Consider the following 20233-nt stretch of genomic DNA (forward strand, 5'->3'; position numbering starts at 1 on the left):
ACCACCTCGGGGAGATCGAGCGGGGGGGATGGAGGAGACGGAGCTCTTCTCCCCCCCTGCGAGTATTGTGGGTCCCCTTACGGGGGGGAAAGAGCGGCCTCGCCGCCACTGCCGCCTCGGGGAGATCGAGCGGGGGGGATGGAGGAGACGGAGCTCTTCTCCCCCCCTGCGAGTACCGCGGGTCTCCTTACTTGTTTATCTTATTTCTGAAACACAGAATAATAACAGGATGGTGTTATTAGTTTGTGAGATCCTGTCCTGATTGGATGCTTCCTGCTGTAGAAATGTTTTACCCAGATCCTTCTTGAGAGTCCTAATATTCAACTTTCGCTCCTGGTTCTCCCATTTTCAAGACATTTGAATTGCATATCAGTTATTCACATATGGGAACAAACCAATCTCCATAAGCAGCTGACATGCCCACCCCACAGCTCACCTCAGAATTAGGCTCAAACCTCTTGATAAGACACCAAATAATTAATTTCCCTTGAGCCTGATTCTCAGGATCAAAGCCCCCCCTCCCCCATCCCCATTTGCTGCCTGCTGCTTTGCCTGCTGCAGAGGCTGATTGGCTGGGGAAGCATCCTTGCCTGCTTTCCTTCTCTCCCCATACTGGCACCTTGGATGCTGTGCTGCATTTGGGTACATTGCTGTGCATCTAAGTGAATGTAGCTCCCAGAACACTTGAGTCTTCTGGATGCCTCAGATTGTGACCCTGACGTGCCAGAGTGGAAAGAAGAAGGAAAAATGATGCATGCAGGCAAGGAAGCTCTTCCCTCTGGTCTGCTGCCTGTTGCCACCACTGTAGTATTGTAGCAAGTAAGCTACAGAAGGGAGGAGGAGAGGGAACTCTGTTCTGTGCCTTCTCATTCAGAAAAGAATGGGAGGGTGATGCTTGCTCCCCCCCAAGGCATTTTATGAGTTGTTCATGCTCGTATTCCAAGCCAAATGAGCATTAACTTTGAGAGTATCCATGACTGTGTTCCACATTCTGAACACAGAAGGGAAAACATAGAAACTCACAAAGTGATAGTACCCATCCACTTTCAGAACAGTTTATTCGGTAAAAAGAAGATGGCTTGCTTGGGAAAAGGAAGAGTCATCCAGGAGAGACAAAGATTTATGGCACCTTTATGGCAACAATAAATGTACTATGGTTCTTGAAATCACAGAATGACTCATGATCCTTTTATCTTCTGAGGAGAAGGTACCCAAGTGTTGATCTGGATTTTACAAGATGTCATGAATACCAAGACACAAAACACAAGTAATTATGTTGAAAAAATATGATGCTATGATGTCTTGGAATGGGCATTACCAAAATTGAACCTCCACTATGCATTAGAACTAAAATAGAGATAACTAAACCAACACTACCATATACTTTGCACTAACCATGAAATAACAGCCTAAATAAAACTATCACCACCAGAGTTTCAAGCTCAGATTATGGGGATTCTATACTTCAAAGGAGTTCCATTTAAAAAGTAGGGTGGCCATTGAGAATGCCTTTCAACAATGCCTTTTAATTTGAATGATAAAATGTCTTTCGCAAGGCATTAAAACAAATGGATACACAGTGGGACAAAAGAGGACATTCTTCAAGGCAGAGTCCAATCAATTTAGGGACTTCTATATACAACTCAGCATAGTTTAATATTTACACCATTCAGTCAAACACTAAGGAGCTTAAGTGTGAGGTTACAAGAAGAACATGTATGTTTCCTTCTATTCAATCATTTTTAACAATAATTGAAAATAGGTATCAACCCCAGATTGCCCAAAAATAGGGAGTTGCCCAAAAAGACTGACACAACCACTTTTAACTTTAAAAGGGGTAACTTCTCTGATATGAGGGAACATGTGAGGAGGAAACTGAAAGGAAAAGTAGAAAGGGTCAAAACCACTGGGGAAGCTTGGAGACTATTTAAAACTACAATCCTAGAAGCGCAAAAAAACTATATACTGCAGGTTAGGAAAGGCACAAATACATATAGAAAAAAGCCTGCATGGTTAACAAACAAAGTAATGGAGGCTGTATAAGATAAGAAGGATTGTTTTAAGGGGTGGAAAGCTAGTCTCAGTGAGGTTGATAAAAGGGAACACAGACTGTGGCAAATAAAATGGAAGTCTGTGATCAGGCAGGCAAAAAGGGAATATGAGGAGCATATAGCAAAAAACATAAAGGCCAACAATAAAACTTTCTTCAAATGCATTAGAAGCAGGATACCAGTGAGAGAGACAGTGGGGCCCTTGGATGACCAAGGGGTAAAAGGAGTGATAGTGAAATAGCAGAGAAGTTGAATGCATTTTTTGCCTCTGTCTTCACTGTGGAAGATGAGAAGTGCTTGCCCACTCTAGAACTGCTGATTTCAGGAGGAGTATCCAAAGACCTGAGTCAAATTGAGGTAATGAGAGAGGAGGTCCTACAACTGATAGACAATTTAAAAACTGATAAATCACCAGGCCTGGATGGCATACACATGAGAGTTCTGAAAGAACTCAAATGTGAACTTGTGTAATCTTTCATGAAAATCTGCCTCGATTCCTGAGGACTGGAAGGTAGCTAACATCACTCCCATCTTTAAAAAGGTTTCCAGAAGAGATCCAGGAAATTACAGGCCAGTCAGTCTGACGTCAATACCAGGTAAGTTGGTGGAAACTGTTATTAAGGAAAGAATTAGTAGACACATTGATGAACAAAAACTATTGAGGCAGACTCAGCATGGGTTCTGTAAGGGAAGATCTTGTCTCACTAACCTCTTAATGTTCTTTGAGGGAGTGAACAAACATGTGGGCAAGGGGGACCCAACAGATGTTATTTACCTTGACTTCCAGAAAGCTTTTGATAAAGTTCCTCATCAAAGGCTCCTAAGTAAGCGCAATAGTCACAGGATAAAAGTACAAGTTCTCTTGTGGATCAAAAACTGGCTAATTAATAGGAAACAGAGAGTGAGTATAAATAGGCAATTTTCTCAGTGGAGGGTGGTAAGCTGTGGGGTGCCACAGAAATCAGTACTCGGTCCGATGCTTTTTAACTTGTTTTTTTAATTATTTGGAGTTGGGAGTAAGCAGTGAAGTGGCTACATTTGCAGATGACACGAAGTTGTTCAGGGTGGTGAAAACCAGGGAGGATTGTGAGGCACTCCAAAGGGACCTGTCAAGGATGGGCGAGTGGGCACCAGTGTGGCAAATGGGGTTCAATGTGGCCAAGTGCAAAGTGATGCACACTGGAGCCAGAAATCCTAACTATAAATAATTGTTGATGGGGTCTGAACTGGCAGAGACTGACCAAGAGAGAGATCTTGAAGTCATAGTAGACAACTCACTGAAAATGTTGAGACAGTGTGCGACTGCAATAAAAAAGGCCAAAGCCCGAGGGCACCTGGTATTTCTGGCCACTGTGTGACACAGAGTGTTGGACTGGATGGGCCTTTGGCCTGATCCAACATTGGCTTCTCTGATGTTCTTAATATGGAGCAGAGGTCCATCCGTGGCTATTAGCCACAAGGTATAGATACGAACTCTCGGTCTGGGGCAGGGGATGCTCTGTCTTCTTGGTGCTTGGGGGGGGGGCAACAGTGGGAGGGTTTCTAGTGCCCTGGCCCCACTGCTGGACCTCCTGGAGGCACCAGGTATTTCTGGCCACTGTGTGACACAGAGTGTTGGACTGGATGGGCCTTTGGCCTGATCCAACACTGGCATCTCTTATGTTCTTAATATGGAGCAGAGGTCCATCAGTGGCTATTAGCCACAAGGTATAATTAGGAACTCACAGGCTGGGGCAGGTGATGCACTGTATTCTTGTTGCTTGGGGGGGGGGCAACTATGGGAGGGCTTCTAGTGTCCTGGCCCCACTGATGGACCTCCTGACAGCACCTGGTATTTTTGGCTACTGTGTGACAGAATGTTGGACTAGATGGGCCATTGGCCTGATCCAACATTGGCTTCTCTTATGTTCTTATGTTCGAACAGATTTGATCCTAGAAGTTCTATGATGCTAGAGGCCAAGCTGGAATGATAGGAAACTACACTATTAGAATGAGTAGAAAACCAAAGCTTACATCTCATTAATTTTCTTCTCCAAATTAGCCCCTACAATGCTGGCAAATGAAAAGTGATTTCTATGTCTGCATAGTGAGAAATATTGCACTGCATCAAACATGGCCAGCAATTCACTTCTCAGGAAGTCAGAAAAGGCATTAAAATGCAATCGTTTTGTTCATTTTCATGACAGTGTGCTTTGCAAAGAGTATAAATGACAGCATTCTGCTTACTTTTGACTTAAGAACGTACATTTCAGAGTTTGATTTAGAAGCAATATGTGCTTGACATGCAAAACAAATCTTGCAGGTGCTATTTATCATATCATATAGGGGATAGGGTTGTAACAGAAAACAACTTCATCGGCAAGTCCTTTTTGTATCTGAAGTATGATTATGGCTTCAATACGTGTTTAAACAGTTGGCTCAGCCCCAAGTTAAGATTGGTCTGTGCCAGTTGCAACAGACACTGGTAGTGAAAGAGAAAAGAACGTATCTGGGGACTGATCGCAATTGATTTGAATGGGGAAATACATTTTAGGCCAACACATATCAACCAACAAAATTAGATGGCAAAAGGAGGCCAAGCTACCAATCAAATGTTATAAAAGGAAGTCAATTTCCAAACCTTGCTGATGATGACTGTAGCACTTATTTTTGTTTTGCTGGGGTTTGTTTTGTATGCTTAACAGGCTGCACAATCTGGAAGCCTGGAAGCACCAATGTTCGTGATAATTTTTCCACTATTTCTTCAATTCTCTGTTCCTCATCTGTAATCCTTTTTTCTTTTTCTCTTTGATGTGTTCCTGTTGCCATTCTCCTTTTCACTCTTCTCTTTTTAAAAATATTATACACACTTTCCATATATTATTCCCATATACTGCTTTCTATGCATATATCAAATGCACAACACTCAGAGTTTATACAATTTAAATAACTCTGCTAAAGTATATCTCCATTAAATTAAAAATGGTATTACCTAAAATTCTCATAAAAAGAGCTAAATGTAGCAAGTCATGAATGTTCTGAATAAATATAGTGTAAAGGAGAAATCTTTCTAATCTTTCTAATTGTTAAGACACAAAAATCAATCTATCACCAATGATGCAATTTTTTCCCAGTAAAGCATGGGAGAAAGGTGATGAATGAGAATGGGGGAAGGGATGGGAGAAAGGGAGGGGGAGGAACAAGGAAGTAGAAAAAACAAACAACCAGCCCAGCAGCGTCTTAGCTTTGTTTCTCCGTACACTGATTCATCTAAGGTCTTCAGAAACCCCACTCCCAATGTTTTCATGTTGTTTTTCATCCTGGGGGACTTCAAATGCCCAAATAGGAAAATCTCTCTATATAATAATTCTATTTTCGAGTGGCAAAATTCCATGCACACCCTCAGCCATTGGCCCATCAGCCGCCACTCAAGAGTACTTGCGTGCCATTGGCCGGGTGCGGGTCTGCTTCTCTTCTCTTCCCTGCCCATTCCCCCTTCAGCCACTGTGCTCTGTCAGAATTACTGGCAAACAGCTTTCTCTCTGGATGAAGACGCTTTTCCAGCTTGCCTCCTGTGTGGAACTAAGTTTCCCCTCAGTGGCTGTTGGTAGGTGTAACGAAATGGTAGTTGCCTGTGTTTGTAAGATGGCTGTGGTTCTTTGTTTAAAATGTTCCCCCATAAGGTTTAATTGAGCTGTAGTTCCAGAGAGGGGCCTGTAGGGGTATCACTCACTGGGTTGAATGGGGCTTCATAAGAACATAAGAACATAAGAGACGCCAATGTTGGATCAGGCCAAAGGCCCATCCAGTCCAACACTCTGTGTCACACAGTGGCCAGAAATACCAGTGCCATCAGGAGGTCCAGCAGTGGGGCCAGGACATTAGAAGCCCTCCCACTGTTGACCCCCCCAAGCACCAAGAAGACAGAGCATCACTTGCCCCAGAGCCCCTAGCTATACCTTGTGGCTAATAGCCACTGATGGACCTCTGCTCCATATGCTTATCTAATTCCCTTTTGAAGCCATCCATGCTTGTAGCACCCACCACTTCCTGTGGCAGTGAATTCCAAGTGTTAATCACTCTTTGGGTGAAGAAGGACGTCCTTCCAACCCTTCCCCCCCTATCCTTCCGATATAATATATAACCGGGAATCACTGTGTCCCACTGATTTTCCTCATCCCACCAAGTTTCAGAAATACCCACAATGTCTATTTTTCCCTCCGACACCAAGCACTCCAACTCCCCGATTTTACCTCGGACACTTCTAGCATTTGTATAGAAACAGCTGTAATTTCCCTTACAAGTTAAGCCTGCATCCTTCCTCTTGCTATCTCGAGTCGTTGTCCGGCAGTCCATGTCACCAGCCATGGCCTCTGTGGACAATTTCAATCCACCTCCCTGTAGAAAAGCAACCGGTACCCCCTCACCTCTCTCAGATGAGCCAACCCGAACCAGAGACTTTTCATCTCCTGTCGGCTTTCCCCCAATATTCAGTTTAAAAGCTGCTCTGCCACCTTTTTGATTTTAAGTGCCAGCAGCCTGGTTCCTTCTCGGGACAAGTGGAGACCGTCTCGCCTGTACAGCTCCCTCTTGTTCCAAAAAGTATCCCAGTGCCTAACAAACCTGAACCCTTCCCCCCTACACCATCGTCTCATCCACGCATTGAGACTCCTGATCTCTGCCTGTCTCTCCGGCCCTGCGCGTGGAACAGGTAACACTTCTGAGAAGGCTACCTTGGAGGTCCTGGACCTAAGTTTCCTGCCCAGCATCCTAAATTTCTCCTCCACAACCTCACGACTGCATTTCCCCACATCGTTGGTGCCGACATGCACCACGACCACTGGCTCCTCCCCAGCACTATCTACCAGCCTATCTAAAACACGCGTAATGTCCGCTACCTTCGCACCAGGCAGGCAAGTCACCATACGGTCAGTACGCGGGTTCGCCACCCAGCTGTCTACCTGCCTAAGGATCGAATCACCCACTACCAAGAGCCCCCCTCCCACCCTGCTCAGGGATGGTTCCTTGATGGTTCCATCATCTGCTGGCCTACAATGCTCAGCTGCCTCAAGGCCAAAAAGTGTGGGAAAACAGGGACTGTCCCAATGGGCAGGGCAGCATCAATATAGACAGCAGCCCATCTAGGGAGGAAGTGGCCTTCGTCCCTGGGAGGCAGCAGAAATTCAGCCACTCCACAGTTGGCTGGACTGGGGAATGAATGGAAGTTTCCCTGCTCTCTTGGGCAAGAGAGAGAGGCCCATAACCTCCAGAGATGGAGAGTACTGTGTGTAGGGACAGAGGATTGTGTTTCACCCCTGTTGATTTATGTTCTGTTGGTTCATAGTGTGTGCTTATTCCTACAGTGTGTGTCTGTGCTCCATAACTATGTAAATAGTTAAATAAATTCTTTACTTTGGGTAATAATCTGTGTTGTGCTCTGATCACATGTCTCCCCTGCTCTGCACAATACCAAAGGGAGGGGGTAGCCCAGGGAACCAAGGAAAGACCAGACCCCTGGGTTGCCAACTTTCCAGAGATCCCCCAAAGATTGGGGCTTCCATCTCCATCTCCAAATAGGGAGATTCAGCCAGAGGGGTCTCATTGTCCCTCTAAAAAAGCAGTGATGATTCCATCAGTGGTGGTAGCGAATTTAAGGAGTGAGATACGCCCACAGGATGAGGGTGGGAGGCAAACAGCTGAGTTGTAAACTGGAGCCCATTTTGCCATAGTAGGCAACCAAGTTTGGTTCAGACAAAGGAAAGCCTTTGCTGGCCTTTGTGACGAACTCATTGGGGCCAGTCCTGACTAGGGTTGCCAGCTCCAGGTAGGGAGATTCCTGGAGATTTTCTGGTGGAGTCTATGGAAGCCAGGGTTTGGGGAGGGGAGAGGCCTCAGCTGAACAGAATGCTATACGCCCACCTTCCAAAGCAGTTGTTTTCTCTGAGGGAGGGGGAGAGATCTGTTGTCTGAAGTTCAGTTGTGATACCTGGTGATCTTCAGGCTCCACCTGGAAGTTGGCTGCCCTAGGCATAGCAGTCAGTGCTTCAGAGCAGGGTCTGCTAGATCCAGGTTCTTTCTGTAGAAGCAGAGTGGGTGATTTTGGACCAGTCACAGACTTTCAGCCTAACCTACCTCACAGGGTTGTTGTGCAAGTCAAAAGGGGAAGATGAGAATGATGTAAGTTGCTTTGGTCCCCATTGCAGAGGAAGACTACTTTGCCTCCTGGGAAACCATTGTTGCCAATCTCCAGGTGAGTCAAAAACTAGAAGGCTTTGGTGTAATTACAATAGGAAAAATGGGGCTCACCAAAGAAAATTACTCTTCTACATCTATAACACACTTAGTTGTATTATTATAACAAATTTCCTGTATTAACTAGCATTCATTCATTATATATGAAGTACATTTCATGAACATAAGCAAAGCCAGTAAATGATAATATGAGTACAATACAAAACAATACAAATCTTGATGTAGTTATTCTTGACGTTGTTTTGGCTGAGCTTCTGCAAGCAATAAGAACATAAGAGACGCCAATGTTGGATCAGGCCAATGGCCCATCCAGTCCAACACTCTGTCACTCCAAATGCTATCATCCATTTAGCTATCACCCATTTAGACTTCATTACACACATAGGCATACAGAGCAGAACTTCAGTCGCCTGTCCTCTCATCTCCATCCCCCTCCCATTTAGCTCTTAACAACTGGCTGCTGTTCTTCAAGCTGTCTTTCTGCAATACAGTGGCAAGCAAATATTCATTGGGATGTCATCTCCATTTAAAGTCTTACCCTGCATACCCATTCATCTGTGTTAAGTGAACAGCAGTATCAGCTCAAATTAAGCTGGCATGAAAACAGACACTGTTTCAATTTCTAATGGTTCAACTTAGCTTCAGATAACAGGTGAAGATGTTTCATAACTGAGGCAATTATAACACTGTGAGCAGTGTGGCCGCCTGTATAATCAGAGGAATGAAATACTCTTGCTTCTAGGGCATGTGGAATGGCCAGGACCAACCACCATCAGACAACATTTGTTATCTGCTAGACTGAACAGGCTGCCTGTCAGGGACAGATGCTTAGTATAGTGATTAGAACATAAAGCATTCCGAAAGGCTGAGAGGACTGAAGTCAATGCACTTTGTCTAAATTTAGTATCAACCTTTCCAGTTAGATAAAAAGTCTTGTAGACCATATTTTGTTTTATTTGAATTGAAACCTTATATGTATGTATGTGTGCATGTATCTGTATATGTATACAAATACATAAAGAGAAAGCAACACAGGCATATTACACAGAATGGCTCCCTACCTCTCTGCTGCTGAATTCTCTGCTTAAATCAAATAGAAGATACATAGACTGTGGGTTTTCATATGAGAAAGTCTTGCATTCAAAATGTCAGTTTACACAAAGCTAGATCTTTTGGGAACATATTAAGCCAAGGTCTGTCAAGTAACTAAGCAATATACATTAATTAAAACTTAAAGAGGTAGCCAAACTGGTCGAAATAAATTGCTCCCAATATAAAAAACCTTGTAGTTAGGATAAATCACACTTTAATCATAGATGCTCTTAGGTGGTTTCATCTTCCATTTCAGAGATTATATTTCCATGTAATCTAATGGGAACCTCACTGTGTAATTGCTTACATGACATTTTGCATCTGTAACACATGAATCAAACCCATCAGAAAAACAACTGAATATTTCACAGTGTGGGTCTTTGAGTAGGTCATCTTGAATATTTTTTAATTAATTTAGAGATAGAAAATAATCAGGCACTTAAGCTGAATTTTTATACTGTCTTATTTCCAGAAATGTAGAACTTAATGATTTCTGATGTGCCTAAAGGCATGAATCTTAAACTACTTTTTAAAGAGATGAGCTGCAGGGACAAGATGAAAAAGGTCTGGCTTTTATTGCAAAGACTAAATTTCTATGGTGTGCATGAATACATTTGGAATGAATTGCTGCAGTGTTTTATGAGAATCTTTGTCAAACCCCAAATATATGGAACATGGTGTTTCTGAAATAATTGATTATCAGTTCTCTGCCTCCACAAATACAGAAGGATGTATATATTTCGGTAACATAGTTGTTTTTGCTCCATTTTTAAAGACACTGGTGTTTCTGAAATAATTGATTATCAGTCCTCTGCCTCCACAAATACAGAAGAATGTATATATTTCGGTAACAATAGTTGTTTTTGCTCCATTTTTAAAGACATTTATTAGTACTTTCCAAATGCTACCACCTGTCAAGCAGAAAATAATGTATTTCCTCCTTTGCACATCCAAGTAGCATATTTGTTTGTAGTCAGTTTCTTTTAGCGCTCAGACTAAAATAGATGTGGGGTTTCTATCTCATTCATATTAATATTTTAATTTTACAAGCTTATTTAGTTCATCTCCACAGCTTGCAATGCATCCTCATTTGCTGTTCTCTGAGTACAGTATATTTCCCTGACAATTACTTCTGTTCCTTATCCTCGAAGCTTTTAAAGCGCTGTGTAACATTAGCCTATCTAGGCTAGTGAAAATGTCTTTACAGATTAGTGTAATGTTAATACTGTTGGCTCCCTGCTTTTGACCTGAAGTGGAATATATTGCACTGCTGGAGCAGATGGAATCAGAGTTTCATTGGGAAATGGAGATTGGTTGGCTGCCTGCCAACACTTCAGTGCTGGAGGCAGAATGAGCTAAGGCTGACAAGCCGCCTTGAATCTCTCCTCCGCTGTTGGGAAAGGAGGGGGAGGAAGGAGGAGAGAGAGTTTATACTGAACAAAAATATGCTTAAGAGTGCTCATCAGCAGATGTTTACACCACATTCTAAAAGTAATTGAATCTTTCTAGGAAAAAAAAGAGAGGAGTAGACCAACCAAGCTTAGCATTAGGAAAAGAATTGAAGTCACAGAAGGGGGGGGGGGAAATCCTGAAGTTTGACATCTGTGTATCAGTAAGGATCACAGAAAAAGATTTCACACATACTCATTCCGTCTCTAAGAATACCTGTCTGTACATTAATTAAATCTGAATGCCTAATGAAAATAAATATAAAGTGCGACATAATTTCTGCAGTACAAAAGGGGGGTGGTGGTGGAAAAGGAGAAACCATTATGGCATATTAATCTTTTTTGAGGTGCCATGTGAAGTTCAGGCTCGCTATATCAATAACATCAAAAACATCAGCTTTCATTACTAGGCTGAAAGAACCTTTCATTCAGCATGTATTTAATATCACATCTCTGCATTTTGTCACAATCATATTTTTTTCCTTTCTAAGTATTACATTTCCACAGCAGTAGAACATATGTTGTTTTCTGCCTAAGTAGATGGGTAATATAAGCTGTGATATGTAGGCTAATTTTTCTTATCCACTTTATTTTTGGAAGATATACTTGCATACTTGTAATATATATATACACACACACACACACACATATACATATGTAATACTTGTTATATGGGTGTGTGTACACAAACACACACATACACACCAGAGTATACTTACTGATATCTACATATATATTCCTTTTCCTGTGATAGGAACCACCATCTGGTAGCATAAACATGTATCAGTACCCTTTTAATAAACCCATATATTAGCTGTCTGAAGATGCTAAATGGATGTATAACTATATAACACAAACATAATGATATACAAGAGGGATTTGGTCTGGCACTTTGGCACATGTGTATTTATACCACGGATACTACCGTGACCTTTTAATAGCACATTGTTTGCAACCTCTTCTATCAAATAATTGATGAGGGGATGGGAGGGGGAGAAGGAAGAGTTCTGCAAGGGGAGTTCCTTTGGTATTCAAGGAGTTGCTTATTTTATCCTTAGCATACCAATGCAGCAAGCTTGTGTTCTGTGTGGAGACTAAAAGAACATTTTAATCTGACTTTCTTTGACCTTTAAGCTGGGGCACCAAGAAAGAAATGCTCTAAGAAACTTGGTTTGTTGTTCTTGAGATACTGATAAGCTATAATAAAGGTGCAATCACTTGCAATTCATTCACCGCCTCCATTGCTATCATCCTCTCTCATTTTATTTTTGTTACCTTGAATGCTTACCTAAATCCGTTTCAATGCCAGCACTTAGTATTCTTTCCAACTGTGACTAGTGCTGTGTGTTTGCACCAGTGTGCTTCAGCAGACACTCTTGCCTCTTGTTTGACAAGAATCAGTGCCAGCAACTAATTAAGAGCTCTCTGCTCTCCCTTTATCAATGTCTGCATTTTGAGCTTTCTGCTTTGTTTAGTTTTTAATGGCACTGGCACACAATTTCACATTCAACCTATGATAGGCAGCACAAAGCATAGAGCAACATATAGCATAGGGCAGCATTTGTAGTAAGATGTTTGCTATGAGAAAATGTAAGGGTGAAAAATTCATCTTGCAAATGTCTGGAATGCAATACAGCATTCACCATGTATCTAGTACTACTGGATGCCCCCCATGTGGATTTAAAGAACTGCAAGGGGATACCAAGGACTAAGATACGTATTTCTGTAAATCTTAGTTACTCTAGGTTTGCATAAAATATGAAAACTTCTAAAAATATATAGAGGATAGCCCAAACATGAACAACAGTACATGCACAGACATCACCGGGGGGGGGGGGGACAAACACCTGACACTCCAGTCTAAAAGAGCATTATGCATTGTCTCCATTGCCACACTTCTCCATCTCACACAATCAGTGTACAGGACATGCTTTTAGCCCCAAGCCACTATTGGTCACGTAGCCATTGGGGGTCTTCAGTGGTAATTTGGAATGCACTTTTTGTGAGTGCATTTTGGGAAAGCCACCATTGCTTACTCAGCTAAGGAACCCCACAAAGCACAATGCCAGGGCCAGCAGGAAAAGAAAGACAATGGGATTTCCCCTCCCCCACAGATCCCTTGAGTAAACATCCTATAAGTCAAACTGTGAAGTCCTTGTCATACAGATTTACTATGTACCTCTTGTGGAGAAATATCTTTTTACATCAGGGTTTGAGCTTGACAGAACCCCCACATTTAGTTTCACAGATTTTTCTGCCTCCTAGCAAAAGATGGGAAGGAGGGGGAAAGTCAACTGATCCCAAGCATAAGCCAACCACCAAATATCAAGGCTTTGAACATGCTCATGGCCATCCTGGCTGGGAACAATAAAATGGACAGCTCACACCTTAGCTGTAATCTGACACCTAGAAGCTGACAGAGAGACTTGGGGGTGCAAGAGGCTAAACCCTGGAGATTTCAGGGGAGGATTTTTTTTTAACCTACAAGGGTGAGAAAACAAAAAGCTAAAATCCCTTGGCACAGAGGGAAGGGTCCATTTTGCAGGGCAATTTTGGCTGATTCCATCTGAGGTAAGGATGACTCATACTTGAGCTACATCTCAGTGGCTAACATTGCCACATAGAGCAAGAAAAGGTCTGGCTGCCTGGACAATTACTTCCAAGTAATGGGAAGATTATAGAACACTGTAAACTCTAAGCTAAAGAGCCTGACTTTGAATAAGACTGAGGGGGTATGCCATGAGAAAAAAAATCATTATAATTTTAGATCTGGGCTTCAGGGAATTTTTTTTTAGTGTGATTGCTTATTTTCAGGTAAGACATTGCTTTTTTTAAAAAAAGTTTATTTATAAGTTTTTCCAAATTTACAGCCATGTACGTATGAATTGATTTTACATATTTGGAGTCAATTATACCGATTTTTCTCCCAACCATTTGTAAACTCTTAACCATCATTTTTGGAATATCTTTTAATCTTTTCCAATATCTTTGCAATATCTAACAGTTTCTGTGCAATTTCATCTCCTGAGGGTAATTTTTCAGATTTCCAATACTTAGCTATTAATATTCTAGCCGAAGTTAAATATATGTCAACAAATATACCTCATTTTTCTCAAAACCTTCAGAGATTATATTCAGTAAATAAATTTCAGGTAATAATTTTAAGTTAACATTCAGTTTTTCTAAAATTATCCTGTTAATATTTAACCAGAACTTATGTATCTTCCCACATCTCCACCACATGTAAATAAAAGTTCCTATATTAGTGTCACATTTCCAACAGTTTCTACAGGCTGAAGCATGACACTTAGCAATTCTATCTGGTGACCAATACCATCTATGGAACATTTTATAGATGTTTTCTTTAAATGAGGTTGCTCTTAGAAATTTCATTATTTTCCATATTCTGGACCATTCATCTATATTTATGTTGTGTCCAATATCTTGCATCCAAGCAATCATTGAGGTTTTGACTATTTCATCCTGCATAAAGTCTTCTAATAAAAAATTATATAGGTTTTGTATTATTTTATCACTGGTTGAGAGCCAAATTTTATCCAGTTCGTTTTTAGTCTTGTAGAAGCCGATTGTATTATCTTTACTAAATCTTGATTGCAAATGTATATTTTCCCACCAAGTCAAGTTTATATTCTTCAATCATAAGATCTCTGGGGTTTTTAGTCTATTTATTTTATTTATATTTATTTATCATTCCACTTTATATCCCGCTTGAATCCCTTATCCAGGGGTCTCTGAGCGGCTTTACAAGTCGGTGCTAATTACCATTTTCAATATCCTAACTAGGGCCACAGGTTCTATGCAGGGTGGGACAACCTACCGGGCATCCCTATGGTGGTGGTTGGTGTTGTTCTCGTCGGCGGTTTTTCTGGCGGGGTGCTCCTCATGGCGCTCGGTGGAACTGTTTCTCCTGCAGCACGTGGCTCTGCCTTCTTCCGGCCTCAGCAATGTCCCTTCCGGCTCCGCTGGGCCAGCGCTTGGCATTCTCGCGCGCCCCTTCTTTGATGGCAGCCACTCGGATGTCCTTGCTTCTTCAGCTGCCAGGGATTGCTCCTCCGGCCACACTCGCTCGTCGTTGCTGCCGCATCACCACGCCACGCCACACCGTCCGCACCGGAACTGGTGCCTCGTCGCCGCTGCCGCTGCTGCTGTCGCAACCATCACCAGGCAGGGTGCCCCCCCTACTAAGGGTGGGTACCCATTTATCTACTTGCAATTACGTTGCTTTCAAACCGCTGGGTAGGCGGGAGCTGGGACAAGGGTCGAGAGCTCACCTCGAACGCGGTGGTATTCAAACAGCCATAGTGGCTGATCGAGATGTTGTTACTTTAAGCAGGCATTAGCCGCCTGTGCCACCGCTATTGGTTTTGTCTAATAATATATCATAAATTTCTCTCTTTTTTTCAGTCATACGTGTCACTTTTATGAATGCTTCTAATGGAGAAACCCACTTTGGGATTTTTGTGTAATATTTTTCTTTTATTCTGCTCCAAATTTTTATCAAGTCTCCCCTTACAATATGTTGATGAAAATTTGAATGTATTTTATCTTTACCATACCAAACATAGGTATGCCAGCCCATGCTCAAGTTATGACCTTCTAGTTTCAGGATTCTCCAATTTATCCAATCTTTAATCCATCCTAAAGATGCTGCTTGGTAATACAGGTTCCAATTAGGTAGCCCAAATCCACCTCTTTCTTTTTTATCTTGTAAAAGTTCAATAGGGAATGTATATGAGGATTGGTGCAGTTGTTCATAAATAGAACAAAAATTGCACACAACAAAGTCTTCCTTCTAGTCTAAAGACTCCCTAAATTTCAAGCAGATTGAACAAAAGGCTTTTCTTTACAGACCTCAAAGTAGGTGAATTCCTCTGCAGCCACACCTCTCTATGGATTCCCAAAATGGTAGTCAAATGGCAGCCTAGAAGCAGAGCTCTGGCCAGCCATGGTATGGGGGGGGCACTTATCTGCATTCATTTCATGGTCCTACTCTTACAGTGACTTATTTTTTTACCTTTCCACTGAAAACCCCTTGTAGGGAAGCAGAGAGTACTCCCTCTGGATGGGTAATATATAATAATAACCAGCTGGTGGCAGCATACTGAGGGAGAAGAGAAAAAGAAAAACCCCTCTGAGTGTCAGGAGACCTGGGAGAGCAGAACATCACCCACCAGAGATGCGGGACAGTGGCTGCTGGTATACTGAAACAACTGGAAACATAGAAGGAATTTCTGAAAATCCTTTAGAACCCTTACATGCATATCTCTGCAGTGAAATTACTGCATGCATACTAAAGACTCTGGACTGTAAATGGAACACTTCTAATGATCATTCAAAACTTGAACATTTCAGATATTAGATAAACACTAATATTAAGGTGTGTAATGTAACTTCTTTTTTATTGCTGTTGATGGTGCTTTCATCCAGGAATTTATTTAATCTTTAATTTTACTTGTCCTTCTGTATACTTCCTTCAGTACTGCTATATGCTTTGGGGACTGTGTAACTGGTTTGCTTTTCTATCATATGCACTGCTGGTATTTTCAACATTTTGGGTTGGCTCACACATCATACAAAGCCATGATTTAATTATTATGATCAACTGAAAGCTGGCTTCTCCACCAACTATGTTAAACTACAGTACATTTAACTGGTATCTGAAACCATGGTTTGAAGTTTAAAAAATGTTGAGGGGTATGTTTTTGTAAGGCAAGTAGAACTGCATTATAATGGAACATTCCAACAATGCCCTTTTATAAGGGAATAGGACTGTAGCCTATTGCAATCTTTATTGTATGAGTCATCCTGATTTTACTGCACTGCCTTCTACCATTGTAGTTCACTCTCTGCATTAATATGTTATGCCTTACACAGTTTTCTATTTGTATTATTTCTAAATTTCTGTAATCCTACTCTACTGCATTGTTATTGGAAAGCTTGTGCTCCCTGACTGAATTGTTCTTTCTTCACTTTGTAATCGTCCTTGAGACTCATGGAGAAGGGCAAGTTATAAAATAAACAAGTAAGCAAATAAATTAATTAATGAGACTACAGTTAGTGTTAACTATGTTTTCAAGTGACATAGGAATGAGGACATCCTGGCTCATTCCTTGGATCTTGGTACAATTCTTACCACAATGCAGGCTGGGATGCCAGCTGGGTCTCTATGGAACAAGCGTGGGAAAGGGTTATGATAAAGCCATCATTTGCTTAGGAAAACCAGAATTCAAGTGATCATTTGAAAGCCAAATCCTGGTTTCACAAGCTAATCATATACAAATCCATTGTTTTTCATTATATCTAAACTGAGATACTCTCTGGCTCTAGTGCATCTGCAGAAGTATAAGGTGTCCCTAGACTTCAGCACTAGATGCAGCTGCTCTCAGGCATAAAGAACAGTCTGCATGCATCCTTGCACATGCTCTTTGAATAAAATGCTCTGCTCATGTGGAGCTGAATACGTCAGAATTACACAAAGCTCAGAATAACAGTTCTTTTCTTTGATAGTTAATTCAGCACTCTATGTTCTATTTTTCTCAAGGCATCATATTACTCTACTCAGACAGAAATATCATCTGATTATTTGTTGACTCTTCTGGTATCAGCTTTATATCTTTTTAAAAGTAAAATACAGCCTATATATACTGTTTGTGAACATTTCCTGACCAGCCATGGCTGGTCTTTATTAACTATTCTACCTCAATTATATAGATGTATTTAGGTCACAGACCTAGAGACTCTTCCAAAGGGTTAATCATTCTGCAAAGTCTAAGAAAATCTGATTAACAAGGCTGATATCTGACCACCAGACAGGCAATTAAATAAGTAATTTCTAGTATCCTTTTTATTTGATAGATAAGCATACATCTCTATATAAATGTAGGGAGACAAGCACACACACATGTACACATACACTTATATAGTCAATAGGTTTTTTTAACTACATGGAAAACATGGTGATTGTAGGGTTTGTTTGGGGTTCCCCCCCCCAGTTGTTACAGTCTGAAGGCAACAGAAAGGCATATAATTGATTAGATATACACAAAACTATACATCAGTTTGCTGCTTGTGAATTGAAAGCAGAAGGAAAGGGGCATGCTGCTATGCTACCTGAAGAAAAATAGAGCTGGGATAGATTAGAAAAGTAGTTCATTTATCTCCTAATTGATTCCCAATGAACTCCTGCTTATTGATCCATTGCTCTCAGTCTAATTAGTATCACCTATTTTTCTCCTATTTTCACCTTTCAACAGTAGTTACAGTCATAGTCTTCTTTTTTCTCAGAAATATGTTTGTAGCCTTTTTGCATATGTCATTTCTGCTAGAACTATTCTGAAAGAAGCAGCTAGGACAATGTCTCTAATGAACTAAAAAGCATTGTAGAAATGGTATGGTTCAAAAACATACTAAACCTAGAGTGCGATCATATAAACCGTAAGCGGTGGCATACACACAATTCCAGTGTGGAGCAAAGTGGTGCGATCAGACAGGAACGTCTGTCCAGCGTCCCGTAGTTGTTGGCATGCCATTCCGTAGCGCTGCAGGAGCATATTAAAAAACCACCGCAAGAAGTCTACTAGCATCTGGAAACTGCGAGGCGCGTATGGGCGTATGATCACGCAAACGAGCTTAATTTCAGCCCGGGGCAAACAGCCTCGCTCCCCCCCCCCCCGGATTATATCGCATGTGTGACTGCAGCTCTAGAGTGCCATCAATGGGGGTGGTGTAAAGGAGCAATCCTAAACTGGTCTACTCACAGATAAATGCCATTTAACTCCTAGGAAGCATTCTCAGGATTGTAGCTTTTAAAATAGCATGAATTTTATTTTTTCCTAATTTCAGCTACCTCAATTTCAGATACTTGTGATTCTTCTCTAAATGCAGCAGCAAAGGCCTTTTTAAAAATCTAGTTCATTATTTTCCACTTTACACAGAGACCTGGTTTATACACTGCACATAACACATTCCTGGATGTTGATGTGGTGTAAGGTGTTAATACTTGCTACATGCATTGAGTGTTGTAAAAATTAAAAACACATACACTTGCACACACACATTTTCATTTTGGTGCACCCTCCAGCACGCCATAGGATTCATATCCTATGAGTCATTGCTTTCTTTCTAACTGAAGTTGTAGAAGTTTTATCCATAGCTAGAACTTTGAACAACCACAGACACACAGAAGATAGACAGTATTTAGTATTTCTGATGTCTTGGAATCAGAACTTAATGGTGGAGCAGATATACAATGTTGTTGAAAACATCATCCCTTATAACCATAATGCAAATATTCAAAATACCAGTAAAAAAAAAAATCGTCAGATCACAACACAATTTGTATGTCTTCCTGAAGCGGCAGAGTAACAACTTGGCTCTTCAAGTGCACCTGGTAAATGAACCAATGTGTCACACGAAAACAGAAAGATCTATTCTTTAGACCAGGCCAGAGGCTCCTAAATTTAGAGTAGTAGCCCCAGTTAGAAAACACCATAGATGACTTTGTTGATCTCTTTATGACATAGTTAACTAAACTCTACATATGAGGCCCAAACTGTATTACATGGCAGTTGCCCGGTCACAACCTCTGTTGCTCAGTCCCAATCATATCTAAAGATGGATGTGATTTTAATCAAGAGTTACTGAACATTATCCACTCTTACCAACATCTCATCCCACCTCTGAAACTGGAAGTACAGTAAAAGTGTCTATGGGAAGAGGTTGCAAGATGTGTGTAGGGCAATTTCAGTATCTTTTGGGTGCTGTCACCCTGCGTACATTACTTTAGATGCATTTGGGGCAAAGCTGCAATTGAAGAAACGGGGCTGCTCCCATTTTATGCAATCAAGCCCAAGAGCAATTTTTAACTGGAATGTTAAAATGTGCATACTTACAAATTTGGTTTTTGCTTGTGCTTCAGCCTAGTGATATCACCATCATTTCTCTGGAGGACAAGGAGGAATAAGCAGACCCAGATCTGAAAAAGTTTTGAGACTACTGGCTTCTAATACTTAGTGCTAACCTTGACTTTGATTAGAGAAATAAGGCATCTCACCTACAGTAACCCAGCCAGGGAGCACATTGCATGCTGAGATGTGAGTGTGGTAATTACTAGGTGCAGTCAATAACACCTCTCTTCAGAATGATTGCAAATCCAGTACAACCATGACCAGCACTAAATTGCTTCAGAACAATCAATAGGAATCTCCTGATTGCATTCCCCAGTGTATGCCTCAAACAGAAAGAGGAAAAAGTGCCCATTCAGACAAAAGGTCAATTTTACAAATAAATAAATAAATGCAACCGAAATCTAATGTGAATTAGTTTTGGTCAATGGCTAGATTTATTGTGAATGATTGTGAGAATGAGGAAGGCCAGAATAAATGCCTACAA

The sequence above is a fragment of the Gekko japonicus genome, unplaced genomic scaffold (assembly GCF_001447785.1).
Source record: "Gekko japonicus isolate JY-2015 unplaced genomic scaffold, Gekko_japonicus_V1.1 scaffold1048, whole genome shotgun sequence".
NCBI classification, from domain to species: Eukaryota; Metazoa; Chordata; class Lepidosauria; order Squamata; family Gekkonidae; genus Gekko; species Gekko japonicus.